Source organism: Lepidothrix coronata, unplaced genomic scaffold, assembly GCF_001604755.1.
Source record: "Lepidothrix coronata isolate B3197 unplaced genomic scaffold, Lepidothrix_coronata-1.0 Scaffold39, whole genome shotgun sequence".
Lineage (NCBI taxonomy): Eukaryota > Metazoa > Chordata > Aves > Passeriformes > Pipridae > Lepidothrix > Lepidothrix coronata.
In genome coordinates, this window is record NW_016690219.1 from 2,291,203 (window position 1) to 2,302,636 (window position 11,434).

Sequence of the window (11,434 nt, forward strand, 5' to 3'; positions counted from 1 at the left end):
CCCACTGGTTTATGCGTCGTGCCCAGTCTCTCTTTGCCCAATACATTGGAGAGATTCAGGCTTCTTGCAGTGAGTATATGGCTGCCTTCCACTAGTTGATAGAAAATTATAGCATTAAATACAGCATTAAATCCACCTCCCCTGACATCACAAAGCTTCAGGCATTCAGACCCATCTACTCCTAACCCTTATTTTTAGGACCTCCTCCCGAAGACAGATTGTCTACTCCTCTGACCAAAAATCCAAACTGGCATGTGATGTTCTTTTTTCGTATTGTTACAAAGCCAGCGCCAACAGTTGAGGTGCAGAAGCCAACAGATGATTTGGTGGGTAAGAGCAATCAGTTCACTGATATAGAGGTTTAGAGATAAAACTGGGATGCAGCTATGGAGCTTGGGAGTTCAGAAAACCTTAGCTAAGTGGCTCCTAAACATGTTGTATTAGTATTGCTGCCACAGGCTTGAGAGGCTCCTTCCTTATTCTTCGGGGCACTAAAGAAAAATTATAGGTCAAGGAGAACTCTCGGAGAAGGTGAGATGACTCAGGTGCCTGTGCTGATGTACCAAAGCATGTGGAGAGAAGCTCTGCATGTGGCAGAGCTCCCCAGGGTTCAGGCAAGGCGAAGAGGTCCCCTGAGCCCCAGTAGCACTCCTGGCTACACCCTGCACACGCTCCTGGGGTGCTCAAGCAGCCCTTTGGATGTTTTTCATGATCTGTAGAATGTTTTCCCTAGGCCCATATGTTTTCCCTTTTGTATAGTGCTCTGCTTCCTTGCCTGAGGAACAGTTGCAGACATCTATTTCCCTCATCCTTTCTGAGCCTCTTCTAAGCTTCCTTCCCTCCGCAAGTCTTTGATATATTCCCTTCCCTTCCTGATCTGAAGACTGGTAAGCACAGCAGGTGAGGAGTGTTAGTGCTGCATCTGCTGCTAATTGGGCTCACAGGCTCATTCAGAGAGCACTGGCAAGTGATGTACTGAGTTAATCAGGAGCTGGGTTTGTAGGAGAATGTTCATATTATGTAGGGTAAGTAGAGATTTGCATGTCAGCTTTTAAAATGAGAGCTTACCAAACTGAGCCTGGCTGCTGCTTTCCATTGTCCGTCTCCCCATGGCCCCCATCTACATGGGGTGTCTCAGCACCTTGACTATTTATCCTTACAGCAGCCTGGGAACATTGAGGGGTGCTGCCATTCCTGGCTAGGGGATGAATGCCTGGGAATCCAGGGTTTAGGGAGGAGCTTAACAGCGCTTTGCATTCAGTGGTGGTGCTGGTTTCAGCAAATTCCTGGCTGTTTCTTCCTCCAAAAGGCAGCAGGTGAGGTGCTGACATATCCTTCCTATTCCTGCCCCTACTAGGAGGGCAGCCATCCCTGCCGAGGGCATTGGAGAGGCAGCCGGGGAGAGGGAGCCATGTCCATCACAAACAGCAGCAGTTCATGCTGTCCAAGTGCGTCTGGCATCACTGAGGAGGTTGTTTCACCAGTCTCAGACAGCATGTTGGCTTTGCTGCCTTCCTCCTGCTTATTCCAACCTCTGTGCCACTATGGGCTTCTCCAGTCTCCCCTCTTCCTCTGCTCCTGTAGCTGATTGATTGTGGATCCTTTAATCAGTCCAATGCAAAATTACCCTTATCCCTGTAAAATACAACAAAAACTTGCTTTTAATATCATTCTGCTCAGTAATTTGTTTTACAGGGTAGTGCCTGTGGGCTCTCAGGGCAGCACAAGTGTGGAGGCAGCAAATGGCAGGCGGGGGAAGGCAAGAACTTCTTAGGCTGACTTTGCCTTTGAAGCCAAGGTATCCTCTAAATACAGTGTCAGTGTTTTTGCCTAAGGTCATGCAAGAATGCTTGGCAGAGCAAAGAGCTGAAGTGGGCCTCCCCAGATCCAGGTTACCACTCTAACCCCAGGACTGTTTTTCTTCCAGCACTTGAAAATGGTCTGAACTTCCCATGAGGTACTTTGTGAGAACTTTTTAGGCAAAGATTTTCCTCTAAAAAAGCACGACTGTTTGCTTTGTAAGAGGAAATTCTTGTTCCTGTTTCCTTTCAGATGTAGTCCTTCTGTTCTTGGCTTGCTGAGTTGATGATATCACTCCCTATGCAGTGGGCAAAAGCTGTTTTCCCTGTATTGAAAGAGCCAGGAGGAGCAGCTGCTATTCTGCCTCTAATCTCTAGTTCTTCACCCACTCCTTTGGCATGCCAATGGGAGCCAGGACCAAGGAGCTGCGTGGGGAACACAGATGCAGAAGTGAATTTGCTGTGTCATCCTTGAGTCTCACAGGCCAGAAGTGATTCGCTGATGTTTGTTCATGAAGGATCCAGAGTTTGTGCAGTGTGTCCAGGGACTACTGATAGCTGGCTATGGAGCACACCCAGGCTCTTTGTCAAAGCCACCTGTGTCAGTGGAGGTCCTCACCATCTGGTGACTTTCCTGTGACACTGTACGGAAAATGAGATCTTAGTACCTACCACCTGCTGCCACAGGATGCCCATTAAGTAGCTGGGGGCACAACAGCATCTTTTTGGTTGCCTGCATGCAGTTGAAAAACTGTATGAGCAATTAATTTCACTTTCTTACAGGCACCTTCCTTCAGTCAGGCACTCTGACCTCCATTTCTTCCAGAGGACCATCCTCCATTTGGGTGTTCGGTGCTTAACTGCACTTATTTTATGTGTATGGAAGCATTTAAACTTTCTCCTCTCTTTTTATGTCCTTTTCTGATGATGATATCTCATTCTTTTTAAAAATAGAGTAATTGCTTCGGCATTATCCACAGCTCAGTCGTGCAGGTGCCTGGGTAAATTATCCCATGCATGCATCTAGCTTTCACTCCGGCAGTCTTCCGTAATTGACAATTAATTTGTGAATCTTTTTCCATGCTGTTCTTTCACCTTGAGTGCTGGGCGTACTGGATCTCTGCCACCTCATATTTCCTGGATAAAGTCACTGTGGCTTTTTGTCTTACAATGTCTGACTCCTAGCCAGTGCAACTGGTTGAAAAAAAAACCTGCAAAATACAGTGTGTGTTGGAAGATTCATTTAAAAAGGCAGAATAGTTGCTGGAGAACAGTCTCTGTAAAACAAAGAGAAAGTAAAAAATGTTGGTCTATCCAGAGAAATTTCAAGAGAAGGTATTTACCATGTAACACAATTAGTCAATGCCTTTGTCACAAACATTGCATTCTTCATTCCTTTGTTGTGTGAAGAGGGGATGATATAAATCATTTTCTGGGATGCCTTATGTCCATCCCATTCAGATGTATGAAATTCCACTGTGGTGGTGCTTTGATTTCTAACCTTTAAAAGTTATGAGCTGTGACAGAGAAAATTATAAACTCCCATTTGTTTTGTGTGCTTGTGTGGGGAAATTCTGTCCCAGTCCAAGCACCATGGAGCCTACAGTGCCTTACACTGATTTATGAAGCCTTTTCCTTGATTTGCTTGCAGCTGGTATGTGTAAGGCCAAATTCAGTTACCACACCTGCAGTAAATCAACAATATATAAATGTTTTTTAACATGGGAAAAAATCCATTAGTGGTTGAATTAAACCTTTAAAGGACTCTTATTTCCTGAGCGTTAGGCTACTATAACTTTTATGTGTGATTTTAACACATTCTGAAGTGTTAGGCAAACTACAAAGAGCCAGTGAGTATGTAGGTGACGGTTGTTAATGTATTTTAAAAATGGTTTGCTTCTAATAAAAAGGGTTCTGTCATGTAAATGTTGAAGTATCAGCTCTAATGAGGGGGTTACAAATCAGTCAGAAGTTGGTGACTTGGTAGGTTTTATTGTTTTCTTCACCTAAGAGACCATCTCTGTAATAATATTTAGGTTTCATTAGGGACAAGGAAAAGACTTTAGAGAATGACAGGAGAAATCAGCCAGTTTTTGGTAATAAACTTCCCTCTCTTCCATTTTCTACATCCCCTTCTCCCCTTTGCAGTCATGAGGACCTGAGCAGGGAGCAGAGGGTGACCCACAACCTCCCTGCCACAAAGTCTGATGATGCCCATGTGCGCAGCCATGCCCTGACATGAATTTCCCAACTGCCCTGAGCGTGTCCTGCCTCAGCAGGAGGAGTCAGGGTGCCCAGCATTGGAGTGAGCTGGCTTTTCATGGTGGTAGATCAGGCCAGGCACACAGTGTCCTGTTAGATCTGCCATCTCAGCTGCTTGCTTGGGCATTTCCATTGCATTAAAATGAGCCAGAGCTTAAACAGTTCAAGCACAGCAAGTCTTGGATAACTAACCCTTGTAATTCTGCTGGCATGCTGGTGGCCATATGGATGCTGCTTGCATGGGCCACTGGGCAGTGGCAAAATTTGGAGGCCTGTCCTACAATTTTGTCTTCTTTCTACTTCTGTAATGCCCTCTCTCCTTCCTTCCCTTTCTCTTTCCTTCCCTTTGCACCTCCCAAAATGTATTTCAGCCAACATAGCCGAGCAGGTACAGAGAAGTAAACAAGTTGCATCACTACACTAAATTGCTTTCTCTTCCCTTTCCTCCTCAAAAGCACAGAAGGGAATAGAAAAGGAAGATTAGTTGTGTTGGAGCTCCATCCTGGTGCTGTTCCCGTGCCATGGATTGCTCAGAGCTGAGCATGTACGTTTTGCCTGGGATAAATAACAGTGAAACTCTGTCTCAATTTTCTCTGCAGTTTCTCCCTCTTCCATTCATTTTAAAATTTCATTCCTCACTCCCATTATTGCCAGGCCTCCTGTTCTATGCCTAGGGAGCCAGGTAAAACATTTTTATTTACTTTTGGTTTGGTTTGGTTCCACTTGTAACTTCCTGTCTCCAAATTTTTTGCGGGTTTTTTGTTTTCCAGTGACTTATGGAGGAAACTGGGCAGCAAGGAAGGAGTGACATTTTTATACTATGTGTGAGACGCCTTCAGATGTAAATCCATCTCCAGCAGCATTAAACTGCTGGCTAATTCTTTCCCTATAAAGTCATCTCAGTCTGGGCTTACTGTCTCCACCACTGGTTGTAGTCTTGATCTCAAAAACATCTACATGGAATGGAGAGCACCAGAAGTTGAAGAAACTTTGGAATTGTGGATTGGATTGTTTAGATTATTATTGGATAATGGGTTATTTGGCAGTTTAGGGGCATCAGGCAAGCTATGATTTTGCAGTCCAAAAGTCTCAAGCAGCAGTGGTTTAAAGACTTCACTCTTTTTCTGTGTATTCATTCTCCCTGCAGCTTTTCCAAGCTGCCTGTTCAATTGTGCTGATGCTGTAGTTTGAGACATTCCGTGAACCAGATTATCAACTGGTCTGGGCTAAAAATAATCCTTCAGCATAGGGAGGAGGGGATGAGTGGTGTTTTTTTTTCTACTTGCATCAGTTCACCACTTTGCAGGATGACCCACAGATGGTTGGAACAGGTCAAACTGAGGAACATCACAGTGGCATGCAAGGATAGGAGCAAGACACTAAAGGTTGGGGAGACATAGAAACTCCAAAAACCAACTTTCCCCCAGAAATTATGGCTTTCCACTTGGCAGCTGGGTTTTGATGCACCTTGCTGCAAAAGTTTTCAGATGTTCTCACCATGCATGTCTGTGATAATTTCTGCTCTTGCAGCAGCTGCTGTATTGGTATCTCAGTGCTGTTGCTCTGTAGTTGATACATTAATTCAAGCCCACCTTTGCCAGCAGTTGCTGTGGTTTCTGGGGCAGAGACACACATCCCATTTGGCTGCTGTTGATGTGAGAACAGTAACCTTTGCAGAAGGCCAGAGCAATAACATTTTAAACCACAGACACTAAATCTGCAAGAGCCTATCTGTCCGAACATCCCAACCTAAAAGGTAACATAAGCTTCCCCTTCTGCAGCATGGCTCAAAATTCGACTGATACAGAATTTACACAGCGACTCTTAGCTCAGTGACTAAATGGTTTCTGGGGTGAGGATGATGAGTATTTTCCTACCTACATGACAGATAAGTGAGGATGAGAAGGAGTTTGCGGAAGAAGCTCAGAAGACCGAGATGCTCTCTGCCTGTTTGTAGAGGAAGAGCCATGGGCAAGCCCATGTGGGTTAGCAGACCACTAGACTGTCTAAACGCTCTTAAGGGACAAAGTTCAATCAGCTTTCATTCCAAAGAGCATTATCAGTGTGTTACACTAATCCCATGTAACGGTACTCTAGCCTGACATAGGCACCGTGAAGTAGATTTTGGTGGCATGGCTTGCCCGTGCTGGTTTAGCAAAGACATTAAGGTGCTGTCAAAGTCGACAGCCTTAAAGACTTTCTTAAATTGCTCTTCTCTTCTGATTGATAGCAACGACGCTTTGCCCCAAGTGGTTTTCAATAGTTAATATGCCATGAACTCTGTAATATTGAAATTACTGACCAGTTGATTTTGATCCTTCTGGCTATTTTAGTGTTTGGTTATAGCACTTGGTTTATTATTTTGAGATGTTGGGTTTTTTCGTTTAGCTGTGACCATTGTGCCTTGAAGTTGGAAGCGTTCTGCTCAGTCAGTTGAGTGCTCCTGTCCCCATGTGCACTGTGCCAGACTGGGTCTAGACAACAGTGTAGCCTCCACTCACACAATACAGGATCAGATTTCAGCTCTTCCAGGCCATGAAGTATCATTTCATTTTTAATTTTAAAGCCCACGGTAGAGGCAGGAGGGAGTAATCCTAAAATATTCACAGATACTTGAATGCACAGACGGGTTGTAGCAGAGATTTCCTAATCTCTAGGTTTTCAGGGAAAGAAGTAGGAAAAAAAAAAAAACAACCAAAAAAAAACCCCTGCCGGTCACTCAAGGCTTTGCTGAGAAAAAGGCGGATTTATTGAGGCTGGAGACATCCTGCTGTTAGGGCTGCTGGGAAGGAGGGGGCCCAAGGTTCCTATTCATGCGCAATAGTCCTATTTCCCCCCGTTTCTTTCTTTTATTTTCCCTATGCCTTTTTATTGCATTACCATGGTCTTGCCCCCCACCTCTCCCAGCCGAGCGTGCCTCTTCATGGCTGCACATTGTGTTGCTTTTCCCCTGCTGTGCCACTCTCTTGTGTGCAATGGCAGCAGCAAAGTAAAACTGACTGAAATGCTGATCTCCGAAGCACTGGCACACAGTGCTTTAGAGATTAGGATTTTAGTGCATTATACTCAGCTGCTAGCAGAGCAGAGCGCTGTGACAGGGAAACACAACGCCACAGCCAGGGGTTCTGGCTTGGAGATGGAGCCCCAGTCCCTCTGGGCAAAGCACTTCACACTTCTCCTCCTGCAAAACATCTTTGGGAGTGTATGCATGGATGGGCTTGAGTTTACTCAGTAGACAAGAGGAATATCCAAAGGCAAGTTGACAGCCTTTTCATCTAAATCATATCTATTATTAAGAAATTTTAAAAAAAGTAAAAAACTTACTAGCAAAACAAAAAAGTTTTTATGGCAAGATTTTTGTCACATATTCTATCTGTATCCTCAGTCTTTCTTTTCCTTTGCTGAAATTTATCTTTTTATTTTATTTTCCTAGAAGCTAAGGAAGATGGATAGTTTTCCTCTTGTTCCCTTAGACTTGCACGCTCGTATTGCTACTGTAGCAATTTGCTCTAGATCTTGGTCTTCAAAGTTCTTGGACAATACAGGCATTTTGGGAAATGCAGTGTCTTATGAGAACTAACAGCAGGCTTGCTGCTTGTCCACCTTCCAATGAGCCTGGCTGGGTTTTGCTGTGCGCTTGCCAATTGCCACTGGAGCTGCTGCCTGTGAGCAGGTTAGTCTGGAAGTACCCACAGCCAGTTCTGGAAGGTGGACCACAGGAATTTTTTTATACTTCAAAGATGGCCATGCTAATTATTGCCCTCAGCTAATGCCTGCTCTTCATTGCTTTTGAAAGAATCATTACTTAATGACATGAAGTAATTTTAAAAACTTGGTGATCTCTAATACCTTTATCAAATATCAGATAATCACACATTTTTCGGTGTATAGTTTTTCCATTGGCTTAAGGCCACTTAGTTATATAAATATTAACACTTGCTACTGGTAGGTTTAAATCCCATTTAAAAGTGCATTTATTCTGTATTCAGAAAGGGAGGAAATCGTATCAGGTACCAGAAGAAATTCTCTGTTCTGGAACAATTAAATGTTTCTCCGGCACAGGCTGAGGTTTGTGCTGCCTGCAGATGCCGGTGAGCATCTGTTTTTCTCAATCTCTTACTCATTCAGCAGCTCTTACTGCTCCTTGCTTCAGCATCCTGTTTCTCCTTCTCCCCAGCACCATACTTGGTTCCTCTTGCCTCTCATTTTCTTTGTCCATTGGCACCACTTTCCCTGATGACTTTCTGCTCATTTTTCCTTATGCCATTTCTTCACGGTTTTCTTCTGGTCTTGCCTTTGTCCTTGACCTGACCTCCAAACCATAATGAATTTTCTCTTCTTTGAAACTGGCCACATCTTGGAGCTGGGTGTTTTATCACTCTTTCTTTTCTGATCTCCTTCTCTGATCACTGTTTTATTCCATGCTGTAGGTTTCTTTCCTGCATATTCCATGACTTAAACACCCCAGTCTACTTTTCTCATATTTGCTTGACGTACCTTCCCTTCACAGCCATCCTTAAATGGGAGCTTCCCCTTTTTCCTCTCCTACTACCCTGTTGCTGTGAAGCTGTGAGGCACAAGCTGGAGATTTCCCACTGGTTTCCTGCTTTTCACCTCCTTGGTAGCCACTTCTAACAACAAATTTACTTTCTCATCACATGCAGTCCTGCACTTTCAGCGACTTCCAAATTCATGGTCTGACAGATTCATTGGGTATTCCACCAAGCTGTTGTTCATTTTGCTCTTTGCCAACTTTTCCCAACATTTTTTTACCTTTCTTTCCCTTCTTCTGGTTTTGCTACCTTCTACATACTGTCCTCTTACAACCTGTCTTCCTTTTTTTGTGTTTTCCATATAAAAGCAGAGTCTGGTAGCTTTGAAGCATCCCACAAGTGGCCATTTGTATTTCTGTTGTCTCTTTTCCCTTGTAAACATGAGAAGTCAGCACTCGCCCTGCTGGGGTTAGGCACAGTGGGAAATAAAAAATGAGAGTCCTTGAGCTCTTCTTAGTGTGAGTTGAAGCACACACCTGGCTTCTATGCATACAGGCTGGGAATTGCATATGCAGGAGCAATGCCATACTCCATTCCTGTGGCTACAGACATCCCCTCTCTAATCATATGGAAACTCTGAGCCCATGGGCTCACACACAAGCCCTGGTGGCCTGCGATCCACTCTTGGTCCCCTCTGGTCCCCCTGGATTCTGCCTCTGAAGAGCCTCCCCTGCTCATCTCTCTTTGAAAAGGTGCTGAAAAAGCAACCCTGGGAGTGAAAGCAAGAGAGGCAGAGGAAAATATCAGAGGCAGTAAAGTGGCAGAAAGGTCAAGAAAAGTAGGGATGAATTACAGTCTTTCAGCTTAGCCAGGAACAGCACACCGGAGACTGTGATGGGTATTTCTCCGGAGGGAGGACACAGGTCACAGAGCTTCCAGCTCATGCTATTCCTTCTAAATAAATAAACCAATAAATAAGTAATGTGCATATGGCAGAATTGTGAACATAATAGAATTGCAAAACAGAAAATGCCTGAATTTTTCCCCAAATGGAAGTGGTGTACAAGTGATACAGAATACTGCTCTTCACCAGATGCAGCAGATTCTAGTTGAACAGTACCACTGTCAGGGTTGGTCCTCTGAGTGACAGTCCCCAGTCTGCTGCCAACAGACATGTGAGTTAGATGGATAGTGAGCTGTCTGGGCACTCTCTATTTTGTTGGATTTAGTAGCATTTCTTAGCTTTGGCATACAATGCCTAGAAGTGGCTTGTCACGATGTTCACCATCACTCGTGTGCCATATTTTCCATGCAAAATAGCAAGGACCTCGATGGTGGGTGCCCACTGGGGACCCATAGTGACACCAGGTATTGTCCTGTGGTCCAGAGGCAGCTGTAGCACATCAGTGCAACCGATGATGTGTTTGAAAGCATGAAAATGGGGATTTGCATTAGAATTTTGCTTCTTGAAGTAAAATACAGGAAAAGTCATGCAATTCAGAATTTTTTACATTTGAATAAACCTCATCAGTGTTGTTCATATATGCTGTCCCATCTATTGTGCATGTCTGATCCACAGGACTGTGTCAGACCAGGGCAGTACCATTGCTGTGAGGAAAGTGTTAGTGGACAGGCTGGATGGGGCTTTGAGTATCTGATCTAGTGGAAGGTGTCCCTGCCCATGGCTGATTCTATAAAACCCACCATGCTGAGTCAGCTCTATTTTTAATTCTTAACAGGAAATATGGGAATGTTGGTTTTTCTTACATCACAGGGAGAGAATATATAAAGAAGGTCCCAGGTTTTCATCTGATTCTTGTGTCTCAATAAAGCTATTAAGGTAAAATTACAAGTCCAGCTGAACACCCCATGCATAAACAGCAGACTTCTGGCACATGCACTAGAATCTCACGAAGTATGTTTTGAATCACTGTGCAGCAGGTCTGTGTCTTCATCAAGTTTGTGTGATCAAAAAATGGCACCATTCTCTTAAAAATATATCTATACCACATTTTCTATGAGCGGCCTAATGCCCTGAATTTAAAGCTGCTGTGTGGACAGTGCTGGTCCCTAACTTGGGGCTTCTTTTTGAACAGGGGAAAGGGAGAAAGGAAGGACTGAGAATCCCGTTAGTTTATTTATTTTATGTGTATGCTTTCAAAAAGTAGTTGCAATATTTGGGCCAGGTAGCGATTGCTCAGCACTGGCTCTGTTTCCGTACTCACACCCGGCTACTCAAGAGTGGTTTTTGAGGTTTTGCCCTTGGTCTCTTAATTTAGGTGATGCTTTGGGAAGGCACTGCTCTGGGTGTGGTGCAGAACTGGTGCTTGCTCCATGCTGGTTGCTGCTTTCCTCTGGGCTGGCTGAGAAGCCGGTGTGCTGTCTGACCTCAGGCCAGCTCAGGAGCAGCTTAGTAATACCAGATGCAGCGTGGTCTAGTGGCCTGAAATCCTGCGAGCCAGGGAATAATCTGCAGCGTGACGCTGATGCTCTCTGTGCTGTCAGGTCCTGCTGCCTGCTCTGCGCTGGGGACCAGTCGCCATATGGCTGTAGCACAGCTGTGCAGCCTTGCAGCTCACTGCTGTTTGCCTCTGCCCACGGCCTGATTTTACAGTGCTCTTGCTGCTTGGGAATAAGGGGAAGCCCCAGGGTTTGCTTGGTGCAAGCTGGACCGGTTCTCCCTCTTGGCAGAGAGGAGGATGCTGGTGCACAGGAGAGTGGGTCCTGTGGGGCAGCAATGCCTGTATGGGATGGAGTGGTCGGTCCATTGCTGTTCCCAGAGTCACCTGGTGGTACAGGTAGGATTGCTGTGCCACAGCCACAGGGAGCCCAGCAGCAATGTTGTTGTTCCCTACCTGTTCCCACTCTGCCAGATTTATG

At 44.8% G+C, this 11,434-nt stretch overlaps 1 protein-coding gene across 2 annotated transcripts in view; it reads left to right on the forward strand.

The window, feature by feature from the left end:
* KLHL29 (kelch like family member 29) overlaps nt 1-11,434 on the forward strand; it is a 394,362-nt gene that overhangs the window by 98,776 nt on the left and 284,152 nt on the right. The gene's annotated exons all lie outside the window — the stretch shown is intronic.